Here is a 20,990-nt window from a genome sequence, read left to right as displayed (position 1 = left end):
ACATATTGGATCATACATACATAGTTAGAACCTATATAATGTAATTTTTAACTTTTAATTCTTTACATTATAAGCCCTGTATGTTCTTGCTTGGATATCAGTGATACACTGCCATATTGGAAAACTGAGGATTTATCTGTAAAATTTCTTAAAAGTGAAAGGAAAATTCCCCAAATATATTTTAGAATTCTTAATACTGAAATGAAAATCCACGAGACAACTATTGGGTTTCTGTAGAGAATAATCACTAAACAGCCTGTAAAATTACATCTGTATTTATTCCAATGATACTAAGCAGTAATATAACAAACTAAGAGCTCTGTATTCAAATTTCATTTTCCAGTTTTTCCAAGTTTCTCAATTACAACAGTAAATAATGGGGAAAGTCAGCAACTAGGACGGATGCTACATAACTGCAATCGAAAATTTCCTATACTCTGTGATCTGACTACTACTCTAAGGTGTTACCTACCTTTACCTTTACCTAGCCAGAAATACCCAACATTATTTCACTCAATAGTTAATAACATCAGAAGAATTATTTCCAGAAAGTCACTGTTACAATGCTTTCACACTGCCTAGGCTTTTCCAGTAAACGGTCTCACGTTTCTTCTCATTTGATTTTTAAGATCTTACTTATTTGAGAGAGAGGACACAAGCTGAGGGCCAGAGGGAGAGAAAGAAGCAGACTCCCCGCTAAGCAAGGAGCCTGACAGAGACTCAGAGCTCAGTTCCAGGAACCAGGGATCATGATGTCAGCCACCCAGGTGCCCCTCATTTGATTTTTAGACTAGTAAATCTGCACTCAAAAAGAAGCAGGTTAAGGGTCTGACCTGAAAGAATATTTTCAATCTAAGTGAATTTCATCAGGTGTGGAACTATTATAGTAAAATACTCCACGCTTGAGGCGCCTGGGTGGCTCAGTGGGTTAAAACCTCTGCCTTCAGCTTGGGTCATGATCTCAGGGTCCTGGGATCGAGCCCCGCATCGGGCTCTCTGCTCAACAGGGAGCCTGCTTCCTCCTCTCTCTGCCTGACTCTCTCCCTACTTGTGATCTCTGTCTCTGTCAAATAAATACATAAAATCTTAAAAAAAAATACTCCACCCTCAATGACTATAGGCAACATGGAACTCCAGTGACAGCACTGGCAATAAAACAAGTCCAGGCAGAATATTTCCTCAGCATGGACTAAGTTTTCCCTAGCAGGGTTCTCTGATGTTACCAAAGGCAGAAAATGTCAATGTATCATGTTTTTCTTTAGCTTTGATCTACTAAGTAATTCAGGTACCAAATCCCTCAGGAATGAAGTGAGAAATAAAAACCCAACAAATAAACACAATACAAGATGTGTATTTGCCTAATTCCCTTACCTTATTTCTGTCTTTACTCAAATGTCACTACAAGGCCCATTCTGAGCACCCTATTTCAAATTGCAACTATCATCCCTGGTACTCCCTACTCTACTCCAGTTATTTTCACCGTAGCATTTACACCTGAGATTTCATCTAGCCAGCTAGTGATGTGTATATATGTGTGTGTATATGTCTATGTGTGTGTGTGTGTGTGTGTGTGTGTGTGTTAGTATGGATATGGATATATACGCATGTATTTTTTTCTTTCCTCACTACAGTGTATGTGTAAGCTGCTACAACAATGCCTGGAACAAAGAAGACACCCAAATATATGTTATTTTAACTATATTCAACTCTAGTATGTTCCCATGATTATCATCAAGGAATCTACTTCAGTGTTACCTACATTTCGGCAGTATGTCAGGGTTATTAAAGAATTTCAGTGACTCTCCTCATTTCCTATAAGATTAAGGGTTTCCACATTTGAAAATGACACTCTGATAAATTATATGCTTTTCTCAAAAGTTTTAAATTAATCCCATTTAGATTCAGAAGATATCAGTGCTTCACTGCAAAGACATGCTTTTTCTTACTACCCAGAAGCAATTCCTTTTTCAAGATGATAGTTATCATTTATTTATGCTGAATAAATTATTTTCAAATTTTAGCATATATTTATAGCTTTATTTCTAAGACACCAGAAAGAAGTGAACTATGATCATTGTTCAATTAGAATGATAAAGCACTACTTCTGTACTGTTTTCCAAAATTAACTTGCTTAACTATCCCAAATTATGACTGAAAAATGATTTATATTTGGTGAACAAATATTAAAATTAACAACATTTCATATTATTTTGAATACAGCTACAAATTTCATTCCTAACAAGAGTTTTATAAAACTTTTATTCCTCCCCTTACCTTCCATTTAACCAAGAAGAGAAATTACTCTATTATTTGCTATTTATCAAAGCTTAACTAAGCACTTCTTTCCACTATATCTATTTGCTAAATGGATATGAAAGAATATGAGATTTGGGGGGGTTGGAAAGAAGAGAGAATAAAGTGTAAATATTATGAGTTTCACTTTAGATAATTAAATTTGAAAAGATGAGATGAAATAGTGATACTTTCTAGGCATCTGGAAAATAAGACCAGAAGGAGATGAGAAGTCTAGATCAAAGAAATATATTTAAGAGCACCTACATAAGGTTGATAATATGAATTCAACATGGCAAGCAAATTTTAGCAGGAAAACAGGGCCTCAAATGAAAACTCAGACTTAGGCAAAATTACTGGGGCAGGAAGATGGAAAACTAGGAAATAGAACCCGTGTAAAGGAAATAGAACCGTGTAAGTAAAAAGCACAAGAGTTTCAAAGAATGGGTAGTGGGTGGTATCAAATGCCAAGGAGTTTGAAGAAGATGACATCTGAAAAAAGTTCTTCACATTTGGACTCTAAGATAAAGGTAAAAGGTACCCTTGGAAAAGGTTATTAATTAGAGTACATGTGCAGAAATTAGGTTATCTAGTACTAAAGTATTTTCCTTTGTTCTACATGGCTATACTGATAATATTATTAGACATTATATGGTACGTGCTAGATGACTGGTTTGTGCAAGCACACCCTGAATGCCCCTGTTAATCACTATCTTGAGAATACACAGATCCTATCCTCCCTCTATATTCCCATTCAACAGGATATGAAAAGAAACATGTTCGATGTTCAGGGTCAAGGGCTCTGGGTGTGGCGAATGTCTGGATGGCAGGCCTTGATCTTCTTGGAACATTGGCCACACAGGAGGGAAAAGGCTGCAGACAGTTGCTAGGCTGTTCGCTATACTATAAAAGCTTGCCACATGTAGATTCCAGCAGTAGATGCTTTGTTGTCTACCACTCCGGAACTCCCTGCAAGAAAGTTCCCTCAATAAAACTATCCCTCGATCTCTGTCTCCAGGTAATTTCTTTGGTCTTGCTTGGTCATCACCTACCCTCCTTGGCTTAGAGTTGGCCAAAGTATGGCAACATAGACATCAGTTGAGAATAAAAGTCAGTCCAATACATAAAATAAATAATGTATGCTGTGGAGCTCTGTTAGCATATTAGAATTAAGGAAAATAAAATTAGTTAAGTTAGAGGCTAACATATCAAATTTTCTATAGGGAGTTTTTGATTACATATAAATTGATATATGAAGTCTCTAATATTTTAATTCTGAAAATGAAAATATCACATATTATGTTTAACAAATTAGTAAAGAAAATATCTTTTAAAAAGACTGATAATTGATGATGAGTTTAACTACTGTTAGAGGTATAAATTAATCATTACTTTAGAAAACCATTTGACGTTATTGCTGTAGGTGAACCTATGTATGTAAACTATGATGCGGTAATTCCATATACCAAATAGAAATGCATGCATAAGTATACAAAAACAAACATACAACAGTATTCATAATAAAACCACAAATGTCTGTCAATATTTGAATAAGTTAATTTTGATATATTCATATTATGGAATACTATAGAGCAGGGGTTGGCAAACTATGGCCCATGGGCCAAATCTAGCCAGCAGCCTATTTTTGCAAATAAAGTTTTATCTGAATACAACCATACTCACTTATTTACAGATTTTCTATGGTTGCTTTTGCATTATAAAAGTCAAACTGAGTGGCTGTGACAGGTTGTGTAAAATGGGCAAAGCCTAAAATATTTACTCTGCCCCTCTACAATAGATGTTGCTGACCCTGGCTATAGAATAAAATAACAAACTACATTTACACTGAAAATTGTAAACGACTGGGAAACCTGGGTGGCTCAGTCAGTTAAGCATTTGCCTTTGGCTCAGGTTATGATCCCAGGGTCCTGGAATGGAGCCCTGTGTCGGGCTCCCTGCTCATTGGGGAGTCTGCTTTTCCCTCTCCCTCTCCATTGATACTCTCTTTCTCTCAAATAAATAAATACATCTTTAAAAAAATTGTGAATGACTCTCACAAACATGGGTTGAAGAAAAGAGAAGAGATACAGAAAAGTAGATAGCGTTAATTCATATAAAGTTCAAAACCAGGCAGTACTAAACTATAGTGTTCCAAGTCATAATAGTAGTTACCTTTGGGGAGGAAGAAGGCAATATGAATTGGGAAGAACTGGTAATGTTCTATTTTTTTAATTGAGTGTTCGTTACATGAGAGAATTCACTAATTCGTTGAACTGTATGTTTATGATTTGTGCATTTTTCTGTGTTACATACTCCTTCAATAAATGCGTTTTTAAAAGTAGAAGGATTATATGCCAATTTATTAATAGGAGTTACCCTTAGAGTACAGGATGGAAAGAATGAGACATTATAATGTATGTACTTCCATATCTTTTTACCTTTTTTTAAAGATTTTATTTATTTATTTGAGAGACCAAAAGAGAGAATGAGAGAGAGATCGCAAGCAGGGGGGAGGGGAAGAGGGAGAAGTAGACTCCCCACTGAGCAGGGAGCCTGATACAGGACTCGATCCCAGGACCCTGGGATCACGACCTGACCCAAAAGCAGACACTTAACTGACTGAGCCACCCAGGTGCCCTCTTTTTAACTTTTTGAACAAGCTTATTACTTTAGAAATATGAAAACAAAGTAATAAAATGATATGTATTATTAAATATCTTCACCATGTCATGGCTCTATATTTTTATCAACAGGATTTAATACACTGTGGGCACTCAAGTGGTAACAGGAGGTCAGAACTAAATGCTTACATCACTCAACATCTCTAAGTTTTGTGAACCACTAATACAAAATACATTTTATACCTGTTAACACCTTATGCTTTATCTAGGAGTTTCATAATCTTGTGAAACCTTCTCACATATTTTTAAAATATGATCTTAATTATTTTTGTCAGATTATAAACTGCTCCCTTATCTTTAGTAATACTGTCCATTTAATATGATGGTCTTAACTGGCCCCTTAAGCTAATTCTCTTCCTTTTCAAAGAGATAAAAGACTTCAGGCATTGAAAGTGACATTTAAAAATGCTCCTAGAAACTACCAATTGTTGCTTAAAGTAAAGATTTAAGAAAAGAAATATTTCTGCATGATTTAATGACTGTTTGCTGTAGCAAAGTTCTTTTGTCTGGTCTCTAATACAATCCTCTACACTGTCTTGTTCAATATGCAACAAAACAATGATGTAGTTTTTGACAAAGAGCCCATCTCCCTATTGGGGTGGCATTACAGGATAATAGCTGCCTAAGCTATACAATTCAAAGAGATATATTTTAATATTAAAGTATCCATTAATCAGTTTTTTATGCTACAATGTTCAAAACTCAGAACAATATGTAAAACATTTCTTTACCAAAGGGAGTGACTAATCTTCTGTACAGCTTTGATAAGTTACAAGAAATAGGTTTATCTCAGAAGACTGGTTATGATTAATATGCAGTTCATAAAGCTCCTTAGCTCTATGGTCTCTCTCTAACTGAATCTAATAAAGATAGGTCACGCATTTTTCATATTCCTTTTTCACTGATGACAGATCTCTAATAGGATTTATATGCATTTGATATTAATTGTATCAGAGACTGCACCAACTGCAATAACCCTTCATTTCTTTGCCTTTTAAAAGCTATACATAAATTAAAAGTTTCCATTTCTGTTTGAATGCAGCTCTCACTGGCTATCAACCGTGTTAATGATAGCAGGTAGAAAAAGATTAAGAACCACCTCACCTAGTTCACTGAAATACCAAAAGATACCAAAGGCTATAAACTCAGGTTTGAGAGCTGTTTTAGCTATCCTCTCCCTTATGTCAGGAGAGCTCAAGTATATAACATCAGTAAAAAGCTTGCACTCTGAATTGGAAGGGAAAGGACATGGTTTTAATAACCAACTCACAAAGGGGTGCTGGCAGTAACCCATCGTTCTGATGAAATACTGCTTTTCTAACCATCTATGGAGACAATGCAGGAGATGTAAAAATGAGATAGTGCTACCTACAATGAAAAAACAAGTGTCCTGGGGACTCAATCTAAAATAGTCCTTAATTTCAGCTCTAAACTCAAAAGAAGCTTCACTTGTGTCTGCGGAAAAAGAAATGTATCTAGCAAGACAATTCAAATTATAATTGCAGTTAAGAGAAGTGGACAATTCTATTTTCATATCCTATATTCTACAGGATGACATAAATAGTGAAAAATTTCATTCTGCAAAAGAGCTTAGCAAGGGATTTGGGAAACTAATGAAACATTGCTTTATGCTCTATCAAAACACTTGGCTATCAGTGAATAAAATCCAACTGAAAAAAAAGTAGGTCACAATTGTAATGATTTTCTTTAGTTGAAACAGACTACATACAAATTCAAAATGTAAATGTCTCTCATACATACAATAATTTTAAAAACAACCCACAAAGACCTCTGTATGACTGATTAAACTTACAGGATTATCTCATTGTTTTATTTATATATATAAATAAATGTGTGTGTGTATACACAGACATACATACATATATTTTATAATAATATATATAATTTATAATGCTATAATTTTTGTCCTTCAATTAAGAAAGGTTACTTTTTAAGTGAAACACACCAAAAAAAGGACACAAATTTAAAAGTATTAGCTAAAGAAAGGCAACCAAACACACCTCATCCATCTACAAAAGTTTTATTAGGGAATTCTGCTTCTGGACATAAAGGAGTAACTGGTACTAGACCAGCTCTCCATCTGTAAACAACCAGAAAACTGGACAAAATATATGAAACCACTGTTTTCAAACACTGGACAACCAGTAGCACAGGACTGTGATCCCTGAAAAAAAGGAAACAAACTAAGTAAAAGCCCCACAGTCAACCCAGCTTTGTGTATGGAGGCACTTTCCACATTATAGTTCAGGAAGGGGAAAATTATGCAGAGTATTGTAGTCTCACAGTGCTAAAGAAATGGAGATTATATCAACTATATTTCAATTACAAACAGAAAGACAGAGAGAGGTGGGAAATGATGGAGACTAAGGCAGCTTAGATTTATGGGGCACAGTACCAGAGAAAAGGAATCCCCACAGAAAAATAGTTCCAAAATTCCACAGTGCAGCCTCCTTGAGTTTTTGGCTGACTATTAATCTGCACACACATAGGGGAGACTTGATGAGGATGGGCCTAGAACACTGAGAAAGAATGCCTACCAGAAAAGAATAAACTTAACACCTACAAGAGATCACACAAGGCTGAGAGACATTCTGATCAGCCAAGGTAGAGAGACTTCATTGAGTATTCAGACCAGAAAAAGGCCACACTTTAGAAATAGGACTAGACTAATGCTAGAAGAAATGCTACTTTAAAGTCATATAAAAATGCTTAAATACAAGTATAGAATTGATCAAGCTGATCTACATATAAATTAAAGATTATTTATTTATTTATTTGACAGACAGAGATTACAAGTAGACAGAGAGGCAGGCAGAGAGAGAGGAGGAAGCAGGCTCCCCGCTGAGCAGAGAGCCCAATGCGGGGCTCGATCCCAGGACCCTGAGATCATGACCTGAGCCGAAGGCAGAGGCTTTAACCCACTGAGCCACCCAGGCGCCCCTGATCTACATATAAATTAACTACCAGAAAAAAGCCTAAGGTTTTTTAAATAACCATATTATAATATTCAATAATGTCACATTCAATATCTACCATCAGTCAAAAGTTACTAGTGAATCAAAGAAGCAAGGAAATATGACTTATAAACAGGAGAAAAACTAACCATTTGAAAAAAATCCAGAAATGACAGAGATGGTGGAAATAGCAGGCAAAGATTTTAAAACAGATATTATTAGGATATTCAACATTTAAAGAAAACATGAACACAATAAAAGAAATGGAACTATTAAAGAAAAAAAAAACAGAGCTCTCAAGCTGAAAAATACTATACATGAAATGAAAATTTCATTGTATGGTGTTAACAGGTTAGACACTGATTAAAAAAAAAACAAGTGAAACAGAAATAATGGCAACAGGAACATAAATCTGAAGCATAGAAAGGAAAAAAAATGGTTTAAAAAATTATCAGAGAACTTTAATGACATATGGGACAATAAAAAGTTGATCTAATATAGAAGAAATTTCCAAAATGGTGAAGAGATAAATCAAAAGAAGTATTTCAATAAATGATGACCCACAATTTCCCAAATTTGATGAAAAAATATTGATTTATAAATGTAAGAATCTTAATGCACCCCAAACAAGATGAACATAAAATAACCCTGAGGTACATCATAATTATATTGTTGAAAACCAGTGATAAAGAATTAAATCCTAATAGTAGCCAGAGAAAAAGATACGTTACACAAAGGGGAACAGAGTTTATTAAAGATTTTATTTTAGTTTATTTTTAGAGAGAGAAAGAGAGCACACATGAGCAGGAAGGGGCAGAGAGAGAGGGAGAATCCCAAGCAGACTCTGGACTAAGCACAGAGCCCAATGCAGGGCTCAATCCCAGGACCCTGAGATCAGGACCTAAGCCAAAACTAAGAGTCAGACGTTTAACCAACTGCACCACCCAGGAACCCAAAGGGGAACAGAGTTATTAAAATGATTGTTGACTTCTTATCAGAAATAATGGAAGCCATAAGAGAATATTTAAACTGCTAAAAGGAAATCAGAAAAAAAAAAACTGTCATTTTAGAATTCTGTATCACAAAATATCCTTCAAAAATGAAGATAAAAAACACAGACAAACAATCTGAAATAATCAATTGAAGAAAACCTGTACTACAAGAAATGTTTAAGGTAATTCTTCAGGCTAAACGAAATTGAAATGAGACCAGAAATTCAGACCTACATAAAGGAATAGAGTGCCAGAATTGTATGCAAAATAAACTATGAAGATAGATAGCACACTGTTTTTAGTTTATTTTCCTTAAAATATACTTGATCATTTAAAAAAAAAAGAATACAAAGTACTGTCAGACCTATATATATCTAAACTAATATATACGATAATAATAACACAAAAGATGGTTAAGTGACTGCCTTCAGCTCAGGTCATGATCCGGGAGTACCGGGACTGAGTCCGGCATCAGGCTCCCAGCTCCATAGGGAATCTGGTTCTCCCTCTGACCTTCTCCCCTCTTATGTTCTCTTTCACTCTCTCTCTCCCTCAAATAAATAAATAAAATCTTTTTTTAAAAATCCATATAAGGCAAAAGGGGAAACATACAAAATGCATCTGAAATTTTACCAAATATTTCTGGAAACTTCCCTCTTACACTTGATGCAGTTCTTCTGAAGTTATACCCATGACATTTTTAATTAAATGTCTAATAAGTCATAGACATTTATTTTTCCCATGAGCTTTTCTTAAAATCTAAACACAATCCTTCAGCCAGTATAATCAGTGATATATGAATGTGGACTATGTACCTAAAGGATATACGTTTCTTTATGTATATCAGTAAAAAGGAAAAAAAAAAGGCTAATCATTCCTAATGGAAACTTTTTAAAAATACATTATGCCTAGGCTGCCCTGAAAAATACAGTGAATCCCCCTTTGATGAGTCCTCACCAAGATCAATTCTATTCTGTGCAATGATACAGTAATGCCCCCCAAACCACTGAAGAGCACTGGGTTGTTTTTCCCTCTATAAAATAACCAAAGACTACTCTATTTTTCTATTTCTTCCTTCCATAGTTAGCTATCACACCTTACTGTCAGTAGCACCTTTTTTCTTTCCCTTCTTTTCAAAACACAAGATTAACTGGGTGAGAGTCTGAGTCGACATCCATGGTTCTCTGAAACACACAAGTCCTTTTCCTGGGGCACCTGGATGGCTCAGTCACTGAAGTGCCTGCCTTTAGCTCAGATCATGATCCCAGGTCCTGGAATTGAGCTCCCTGTCCTCAGTTGTCAGTATTGGGGGAGTGATCCCTGCTCAGCAAAGAGCCTGCTTCTCCCTCTCCTCCCCACTCCCACTCTGCTCTCTCTTGCTATCTCTGTTGCCATATCTGTCTCTCTCTCAAATAAATAAAACTTTCTTTAAGAAGACACAAAAAGATGGAAGACCATTCCATGCTCTTGGATCGGAAGAATAAACATCGTTAAAATGTCTATACTGCCCAGAGCAATCTATACTTTTAATGCCATTCCAATCAAAATTCCACCAGTATTTTTCAAAGAGCTGGAGCAAATAATACTAAAATTTGTATGGAATCAGAAGAGACCCCGAATTGCTAAGGAAATGTTGAAAAACAAAAATAAAACTGGTGGCATCACGTTACCTGATTTCAAGCTTTACTACAAAGCTGTGATCACCAAGACAGCATGGTACTGGCATAAAAACAGACACATGGACCAGTGGAACAGAGTAGAGAGCCCAGATATGGACCCTCAACTCTATGGTCAAATAATCTTTGACAAAACAGGAAAAAATATCCAGTGGAAAAAAGACAGTCTCTTCAATAAATGGTGCTGGGAAAACTGGACAGCTATATGTAGAAGAATGAAACTTGACCATTCTCTTACACCGTACACAAAGATAAACTCGAAATGGATAAAAGACCTCAACGTGAGACAGGAATCCATCAGAATCCTCGAGGAGAACATAGGCAGTAACCTCTTTGATATCAGCCACAGCAACTTCTTTCAAGATATGTCTCCAAAGGCGAAGGAAACAAAGGCAAAGATGAACTTCTGGGACTTCATCAAGATAAAAAGCTTCTGCATAGCAAAAGAAACAGTCATCAAAACAAAGAGGCAACCCACGGAATGGGAGAAGATATTTGCAAATGACAGTACAGATAAAAGGTTGATATCCAAGATCTATAAAGAACTCCTCAAACTCAACACACACAAAACAGATAATCATATTAAAAAATGGGCAGAAGATATGAACAGACACTTCTCCAATGAAGACATACAAATGGCTACAAGACACATGAAAAAATGTTCATCATCACTAGCCATCAGGGAGATTCAAATCAAAACCACATTGAGATACCACCTTACACCAGTTAGAATGGCCAAAATTAGCAAGACAGGAAACAACGTGTGTTGGAGAGGATGTGGAGAAAGAGGAACCCTCTTACACTGTTGGTGGGAATGCAAACTGGTGCAGCCACTTTGGAGAACTGTGTGGAGATTCCTCAGGAAATTAAAAATAGATCTTCCCTATGACCCTGCAATTGCACTGCTGGGTATTTACCCCAAAGATACAGATGTAGTGAAAAGAAGGGCCATCTCTACCCCAATGTTTATAGCAGCAATGGCCACGGTCGCCAAACTGTGGAAAGAACCAAGATGCCCTTCAACGGATGAATGGATAAGGAAGATGTGGTCCATACACACTATGGAGTATTATGCCTCCATCAGAAAGGACGAATACCCAACTTTTGTAGCAACATGGACAAGACTGGAAGAGATTATGCTCAGTGAAATAAGTCAAGCAGAGAGAGTCAAGTATCATATGGTTTCACTTATTTGTGGAGCATAACAAATAATATAGAGGACCAGGGTAGATGGAGAGGAGAAGGGAGTTGAGGGAAATTGGAAGGGGAGGTGAACCATGAGAGACTATGGACTCTGAAAAACAACCTGAGGGTTTTGAAGGGGCAGGGGGTGGGAGCTTGGGGGAACCAGGTGGTGGGTATTAGGGAGGGCACAGATTGCATGGAGCACTGGGTGTGGTGAAAAAACAATGAATACTGTTACGCTGAAAATAAATAAAAAATTTAATAAAAAAAAAAAAGAGTCTTTTTTCTCCTCAATTTGCAGACACGTGGACAATACTGCAAATTGTTGAGATCATTCAGAATACTGAGTTCCTGGTAATGGGAACTCTGCTGAATATAAAACGGCCATAACTGTATTCCAAAAGCAGGATGATAAAGCCCAGTTGAGAGAAACTCTTAAAATCAGAAAACAAGTTATCACAAAAACACTATATAAAATAGTAATCAAAGGTAATTTTCCGTCATTCAACATGAAGATGCCATCTATCAGAGATTCATTAAATAGCTCAGAAATTAAGTTAGGAACATGTTAGGACATGTGATACTATAACAATATGCCCAGATTTTTTGAAATTCTCATTTTTTTCTTTATTTAATTGCTTTCTTAGCTCTTGTCCTATCAATACTCCAACCCACCAACCAAAAATAGAGAAAATTAAACACTATAAATAAAAGCTGATATAATATTATGTGGGTCTCTAACAACTACCTATAACCAGAAATCAGCAAAGTACAACCTAGTTGACTGTATTTGCAAGAGGACATGGAGCATATGCTTATACTTGTAGTAAGCTTTCAAGCTCAGCTGGAGGAAAGAATAAGGACAGGTATGTTTGGTACATTCATAAAGCTCAAGATGGGCCATGAACCTTAAAATCAACCACAACAGGGGATGGAGGACTCCAGGGGAGATAACTCCAAGAAAAATAAATAGAACTGAGAGATTACATGACGTGATTAATTGCACTGGGGGGGAGAGTCTGGGTTTCAGTTTGTAACGGCTATTGAGAATACGACAAAACGATTTTTTTAAATAGCAAGTTTTAACTGCAGAGGAAAAAAATATTTTTGTAACAAGCATGGCTCAGCGGTGAATATTTGCATAGTCATAACAAAAGAAACATTAAATGTTTATTTAATAAAATTGTAATATAAATATAGCAAAAGTTTTAGGGGTAAGAAAAGCATAATATGGAACCAGAAAAGAACCCGAATAGCCAGAGGAATGTTGAAAAAGAAAGCCAAAGTTGGTGGCATCACAATTCCAGACTTTAAGCTCTATTACAAAGCTGTCATCATCAAGACAGAATGGTACTGGCACAAAAACAGACATATAGATCAATGGAACAGAACAGAGAGCCTAGAAATGGACCCTCAACTCTATGGTCAACTAATCTTCGACAAAGCAGGAAAGAATATCCAATGGAAAAAGACAGTCTCTCCAACAAATGGTGTGGGGGAAACTGGACAGCCACATGCAGAAGAATGAACCTGGACTATTTCCTTACACCACATACAAAAAGACTCAAAATGATGCAAGACCTCAATGTGAGACAGGGATCCAGCAAAATCCTTGAGAACATAGGCTGCAACCTCTTCGACCTTAGCCACAGCAACTTCCTCCTAGAAACATCGCCATAGGCAAGGGAAGCAAGGGCAAAAATGAACAATTGGGGGCGCCTGGGTGGCTCAGTGGGTTAAGCCGCTGCCTTCGGCTCGGGTCATGATCCCAGAGTCCTGGGATCGAGTCCCGCGTCGGGCTCTCTGCTCAGCAGGGAGCCTGCTTCTCCCCCTTTCCCTCTCTCTCTGCCTGCCTCTCCACCTGCTTGTGATCTCTGTCTGTCAAATAAATAAATAAAATCTTTAAAAAAAAATGAACAATTGGGACTTCATCAAGATCAAAAGCTTTTGCACAGCAAAGGAAACAGTCAACAAAACCAAAAGACAACTGACAGAATGGGAAAAGATATTTACAAATGACATATCAGATAAAGGGCTAATATGCAAAATCTATAAAGAACTTATCAAACTCAACACCCAAAGAACAAATAATCCAGTCAAGAAATAGGCAGAACATGAACAAACATTTCTGCAGAAAAGATATCCAAATGGCCAACAGACACATGCAAAAGTGTTCAACATCACTAGGCATCACAGAAATACAAATCAAAACCACAGTGAAATACCACCTTACACCAGTCAGAATGGCTAAAATTAATCAGGCAGGAAACAACAGGTGTTGATGAGGAGGCAGAGAAAGGGAAACCCTCCTGCACTGTTGGTGGGAATGTAGGCTGGTGCAGCCACTCTGGAAAACAGCATGGAGGTTCCTCAAGAAGTTGAAAATAGAGCTACCCTAAGATCCAGCAATTGCACTACTGGGTATTTACTCCAAAGATACAAATGTAGTGATCCAAAGGGGCATGTGCACCCCAATGTTTATAGCAGCAATGTCCACAATAGCCAAACTACGGGAAAAGCCTAGATGTCCATCAATAGGTGAATGGATAAAGAAGATGTGGCGTATATATATACAATGGAATACTATGCAGCCATCAAAAAACCCAAAATCTTGCCATTTGCAACAACGTGGATGGAACTAGAGGGTATTATGCTAAGCGAAATAAGTCAATCAGAGAAAGACTATTATCATATTATCTCACTGATATGAGGAATTTGAGAAACAAGACAGAGGATCAGAGGGGAAGGGAGGGGAAAAACGAAGTAAGATGAAACCAGAGAGGAAGACAAACCATAAGAGACTCTTCATCTCAGGAAACAAACTGAGGGTTGCTGGAGGGGAGAGGGGTGGGAAGGATGGGGCAGCTGGGAGATGGACATTGGGGTGGGTATGTGCTATGGTGAGTGCTGTGAATTATGTAGGACTGATGAATTACAGACCTGTACCCCTGTACCCTGAAACAAATAATACATTATATGTTAATAAAAATTTTTTTTAAAAGCAGCACGCCTAATAAAAACATCCTTAATCTCCCTATCCAACAAATTCACCATCACATGAGTTTGAAGTACTAAAACAAATACCATACAGTTTCCTTTTCCTACCAAAAGTGATATTCATACAAACTATGCTGTGCAGAAAAGCATTAACATAACAGGTCTAAGACAGAGGCTTGTTAGCAAGGTTCATATTTGGCTGGTATCTGGAAACTTGGTTTGGGAGCATTCCTACTGCTCCCTAACTTAAAAAGATGGTTTCCTGTGCCTGTTTATATAAATAATGTGGATTATACTGAATACTTGCCTTACTTTTGAGCATCTGGAATTTTGCTACATGCTAAACAAAATGCTTATATGACCACCCCCAATAAAGCCCTTGGGCACTGACTCCTTAATGGGCTTTTCTGGGCAAGAAATTACAGATATACTGGTTCATTTTCACCACATGGGAAGAGAGCACTGTATGTGATCCCTCATGGGAGAGAGACAGCATAGAGAAGCCTGCCCATGGATTGCTCCACAATCCACCTATACTTTTCCCCATATGATCTGACTGCATATCCTACTATGTGTCAGTATAATAAATCTTAGCTATTAGAACTATGTTCTGAGTCCTGCTGGTCCTTCTAACAATCTCGAAATGTGGAAGTAGTCTTGGGAATCCCAAGTATATACATGGGGCTGTTTTGAATGCTGGAGAGAGAAGAATTTAAAAAATGAAAGATACTTTAGTCCCACTCTCAAATTGCTAGTTATCTACTGGGAGAGTTGAAAGGGTATGCTGGCAGTAAACCAGTAAACACTGATCATTCATTCAAAATTTTAATGAGTATCTATTGCATTCCTAGCAATGTTAGGTAACAGGCATTAACAGAAACACAAAAATTAAACACAGCCTTTGAATAAGGGGCTTACAGTACTAACAGGACTAGTACACAGTAACAGAAGTTCCTCTTAGGATTGACATTGTCTGAAATACTAGAAACATAAACATGTTAATTATTCCATTACAGAATCACAATTTTCTCTGACCTGTAATTTGATTTGTGCAATTTGCATGCTTCCTTGGGTAATACTAAGAGTATTAGTTAATTTTCCTTAAAATATGCCAAAAGGGCAGGATAATGGGCTCGAAGTCTTGCCAAACCCTTTAAATATTTGTTACAGCAGCCTTCATAGAATTTATCAACTAACAACTAAATATCAAGCACTATGTAAGACTTGCTTAGAATCGATATATAACACAGTCCCAATCTCCAAGGATCCCGCAAGTCTCCTGCAAGGGAGCAGTAAACAAATCATTAGAATTTCAGGGAAGACTTGTGAGAAGTTTGCATGAAGTAAGATGACAATGCAAATGAGAAGCTCGTAACTGTTGATCTGGACCATTAGACATTATCAATGGTAGAAAACAAACGTGTGAAAAGGAGCTAACAATTATAATACCTGAGTGGCAGAGTCTTAAAATTTGCCGTAAGAGTATTACTACTACCTAATTTTAAGGTAGTTATACATTTTCCTTCAAATTCTAAAATTAGAGGGGCGCCTGGGTGGCTCAGTGGGTTAAAGCCTCTGCCTTCGGCTCAGGTCATGATCCTAGGGTCCCGGAATCGAGCCCCACATCGGGCTCTCTGCTCAGTGGGGAGCCTGCTTTCTCCTCTCTCTCTCTGCCTTCCTCCCTGCCTACTTGTGATCTGTCTGTCAAATAAATAAATAAACTCTTTTAAAAAAATTCTAAAATTAGAAGAATATTTTACTAAGATATAATTTTACCTGATACAAAAGCTGGTATAAGGGCACCTGGGTGGCACAATCAGTTATGTCCATCTCTTGGTTTTGGCTCAGGTCATGATTTCAGGATTGTGAGATCAAGCCCCACATCAGGCTCTGTGCTCAGCACAGAGTCGGCTTGAGATTCTCTCTCCCTCTGCCCCTCCCACTCATGCTTTCTCACTCTCTCTCACTCTCTCTAAAATAAATAAATCTTTTTTAAAAAGCTAGCATAAAATACCCCTTAAGAGTGATGTCTGCCATCCTAATGAACAATAGTATTGGTGAATAAATTACATTAGGACCGGTGTAGGTCCTCACAAACACAATTTTGCATTCTTCTCTTCAGAAAAAGTTTCTAATGTCAAAAAGTATTTTTAGTTCTATTTGGCATGATGTTGAAAAGGAACCTAATTTTCTAACCAATTTCCTTTAAACCAATGAAAAACAAATTTTATAAAGGGGAAATAAATCTTGAAATTACTTTTAATCACTTCATTCAATTTAAACCTCTTTAACTTAAAAAAAATCACCAACCATTATTTTCTTCACACGTAATATTACAATCTCCTATCTTTGAAGACTTCAAAAATATATTAGTTCAAAATCCATTTCTTGGTTCCCACTGAGATTTAAATTACCTGAAACTAATAGCCTCACTGCAAGAGTTATATTCCATGGCTTGTAAGTTGAATTCACCAGCATGACATCTATGTTTTATATATGTAAATTCCCCAGGTTTACTGTAAACTCATGACATCAACAACACTGGTCATCTAAAGGATTGGTACTGCTATCGAAACACATACACAAAATGAGATGGAAGTGGTCATAATTTTTCCTGCTTGCCTACCATATTATGATAATCATAGAAAAAATAGAGGTAGCTTAGAGCACAAAAACTAAGTTAATAGCTGAAATCAGTGTACTAGAAGAAAAAGACATATTTGCCAATAAATCAGAGCAACCAGTGAGGTTCACATCATGGTACATAATATAAAATTATTTTATTACAGAAGCTACTGCTTGCATACTAGCTTCAATTATTATATTTTCTAAAATTTGGCACAGGCTATATTAAAAGAAAATTTACTAACAGTAACATATAAAATAGTGACCAGGGCTATCCTTAAGCTGTTGAATTCTTCTTAATACTGTAAAGAGTCTGTAAAACAAAACATTAATTACTGGAGTAAAGTAAAAGAATTAGTGTCATCATCACTGGAAGTAAAGCACAATGAGGTGCTCCAGTTCGGGACTCTCTCACTTATTTCTGTAACTATTTCTTTCCTCTGTTAAAAAGTTATACAGGGAACATTGTTAGTGTTCATCAAATTGGGACCAATAGTTGGTGTATTTTTTTTAACTCAAGCAGAAACTGATCTAAAAACATTTGTTATCTTTTCTGTAGTAGGAATTACATTTAGAATGACTAAATTATATTTGTTACCAGTCTTGATACTCTCACATAATCTGCTTCCAATCACAGCTATTCACAACAGACGGGACTAATTACAAGTCCTAATTACCTGAAGCCCCATTCACCACAGTACCTTAATTACTCCCTGGTAATCAGGTGAGCACTTACAGTACGATACTAACTTCTTCAAAGGTTGTCAAGGGGCCATTTAGTTCATTTCAGCTGCCAAAATCTTGATTACCACTGCACTAAACTTTTACACTACATAATGGTTTAAAGTTTCAATGATGAAGAGACTTTCAGTATCTTTCTATGGAAAAGGGACTGTGGGTATAATCATATTTTGCATTGACTCCCTTGGTTTCATCAAACATGGCTTCCTCAACTTTGTGAGAGTGTCACTTGAGATTGCTCACCTCCCTGCTCCCTCTATTCCTCAAGGACATTCTCCTCTGCTCTTGTTTGGGCCATTAGCTCCAATCCTTCCACTCTCAAAATATGAGCATTCCCCTGTATACAGTCTTTGTTCCTCTATTCTTTTCTATTCACTCTCTCCCTCTCGGGGAGCCCCCAATTTTAAGGTTTGGACTATGGCTCCTCTATGAGGACTCACGAAACAACTCTTGCTCTGACCTTTCACATAATTTTGATTCAGCTTCTCAAAGAGAAGATATTTCCACTTAGATTTTTTTTATAAAGATTTTTATTTATTTATTTGACAGACAGAGATCACAAGTAGGCAGAGAGGCAGAGAGAAAGGGAAGCAGGCTTCCCACTGAGTAGAGAGCCCAATGTGGGGCTCGATCCCAGGACCCTGGGATCATGACCTGAGCTGAAGGCAGAGGCTTTAACCCACTGAGCCACCCAGGTGCCCCTCCACTTAGATTGTACTACTGCTACACACCAAATTCATTTTGTGTGTGTGTCTAAAACTAAACCCATTTCATTCCCCTAGTAATGACAACAATCACAAGAGTTAACACTTAATCCTCATAACAAACCTTAGAATTAGATGTTATTTTCTTTCATCACCATTTTACAGATGAGAAAACAAAGATTATACAACCTCCCAGGATCCAAACCCAGGCCGACTGACTCTAGAGGTTGTCTTCTTAACCACTGCTATTCACCTATTAGAGATCACGTGCCTATGATTAGTCAACTTTACAGAAATGGCTATTCTCTAAACTACAGTCAATATTTCCAAGGTCTCCACTCTGCATAGATTTCCTCCACAATAATCTAGTATCTACATAGTTCAAACAGACTCACTGAAGCCCAGTTTTATCATCCAGGCCCTGAAGCCACTCACTGCTCTCTAAACTCATGAACCACATACCATCACATCTTCCTCTCCCTAATTAAGCAAGTCCTATATGTAGCACAAGGATATTAGGAAGGAGAGGTATGTTTAAATTGTTTGGCTGTGACCACTGCCACATTAATTTTTTCAAACTGCATACTTTTTTTAAACCCTGATAATCCATCAGATGAGCTTGATTTCACTCATTTAATCATGGATGCTTATATTTACACTACCATAAAGTTTTATACATTAAAAAGCACTATAGGATCATTTTTGTACCTCTGTTTTCCATAGTATTAATTTTATTTCTTAAAATTGAAGTCTATACGTTAGTGAAGATGCTTAACTTTATAAATATATGTGTTTTAACATATTTTAGTGTTAATTCAGTCTATTTCCACGTAACAGTTATCTGCATACACTGTTTTATGTAAGCTATTTTCCTGGCACAAGAGAGCTGTATCAACAGGATCTTAAAGAACTTAATAGTTGTTTCCTACGTAAGGAAATTATTTCATGTTCTACTTTAATCCATACAATGCTTATCTATATTTATATAATTTTAGGAAAACAGTCTGAGTGTAGAACAAAAGAATAATTTTAGCAATTAGGAAAATGTGACTAGGAAATTATTTTTTTCCCTAAAAGGTAGCAAGTGATGCTTATATAATGAAGTTTCAGAAATGTTTTACCCTAATTATTCAAAGTACAATTAGAAGAGGAGAAATCAATATACAGATACAAAATGAACAGTAGAATATGGTAGAGGTAACAAGGAGAACCTTCTATCAAAAGGGAAATCTTTATGTTGGAAAGCTAATGATGTATCAGAATGAAGGAAATAGGTTACAAAGGGCCACAAAATTTTTGCCACACAGATTTTGCCACAATCTGTATCTGAGCCACACAGATTTACTGCTAAATGTAACTGCCACTTTTCTTGACTCCTCAATCCAGACCACTAAAAATTATTCTTTATACTTAAAAGTAGCAAGAATTCCTAATTTCTACCCTTTATCATATTTTATTAAGATCAAAGAAAGCTAATTTTCAAGTCCTGGTTTAATGTACCATGAAAGGAAGTAAAATTCACACACAAACATTCTAAATAATGGACATACAAAATCTGCATATTCAAATGGCTATTTTCTCTAAAACTGGTGGTTTAAAAACTTTTTTTAAAAGATTAAACACTTTTTTCTCAAATATATTAAAGTAGTATTCCATTAGTGAAAACTGATTTATAAGTCAATCAAGAGTAACAATGAGACTGTATGGATAAAGAGAAACATCCAACATTAGACATTTTATAAAACAGCTGCACAGTTCTTCTAAACAAAGCTTATAGATGATTTACACATGTTGATTTAGCTGTACAAAGAAAACCCAGATTTTCACAAGTAAGTATATATAAATACTACAAGATTTAAAATAGCATCTCCTACAATCTTAGGATACTGTACCATTAAAGACACCAAGAGAAATTACATTCTGAGGGGTTCACTAAAATGAATTTGTCTGGTCTTACAAATTACTAATCTGAATGTCTTTGAATATGGGTGTTATTTTTGTAACCCATTAAAATGATTAAAGCTCTATTTTTAAACATAAGTGGGGGAAAACTTTGGAGAACTCATGAAGCACCTCTACCAAAATGTTGGGTGAAGAACATGCAAGGAAAACCATTTGAAAA

At 36.4% G+C, this 20,990-nt stretch overlaps 1 protein-coding gene across 2 annotated transcripts in view; it reads right to left on the bottom strand.

The window, feature by feature from the left end:
- The window catches only part of DIAPH2 (diaphanous related formin 2), a 1,022,518-nt gene that overhangs the window by 895,531 nt on the left and 105,997 nt on the right, over positions 1-20,990 (bottom strand). The gene's annotated exons all lie outside the window — the stretch shown is intronic.

This window comes from Martes martes (assembly GCF_963455335.1).
Source record: "Martes martes genome assembly, chromosome: X".
NCBI lineage: Eukaryota > Metazoa > Chordata > Mammalia > Carnivora > Mustelidae > Martes > Martes martes.
This window is presented reverse-complemented; position numbering and strand designations above follow the sequence as displayed.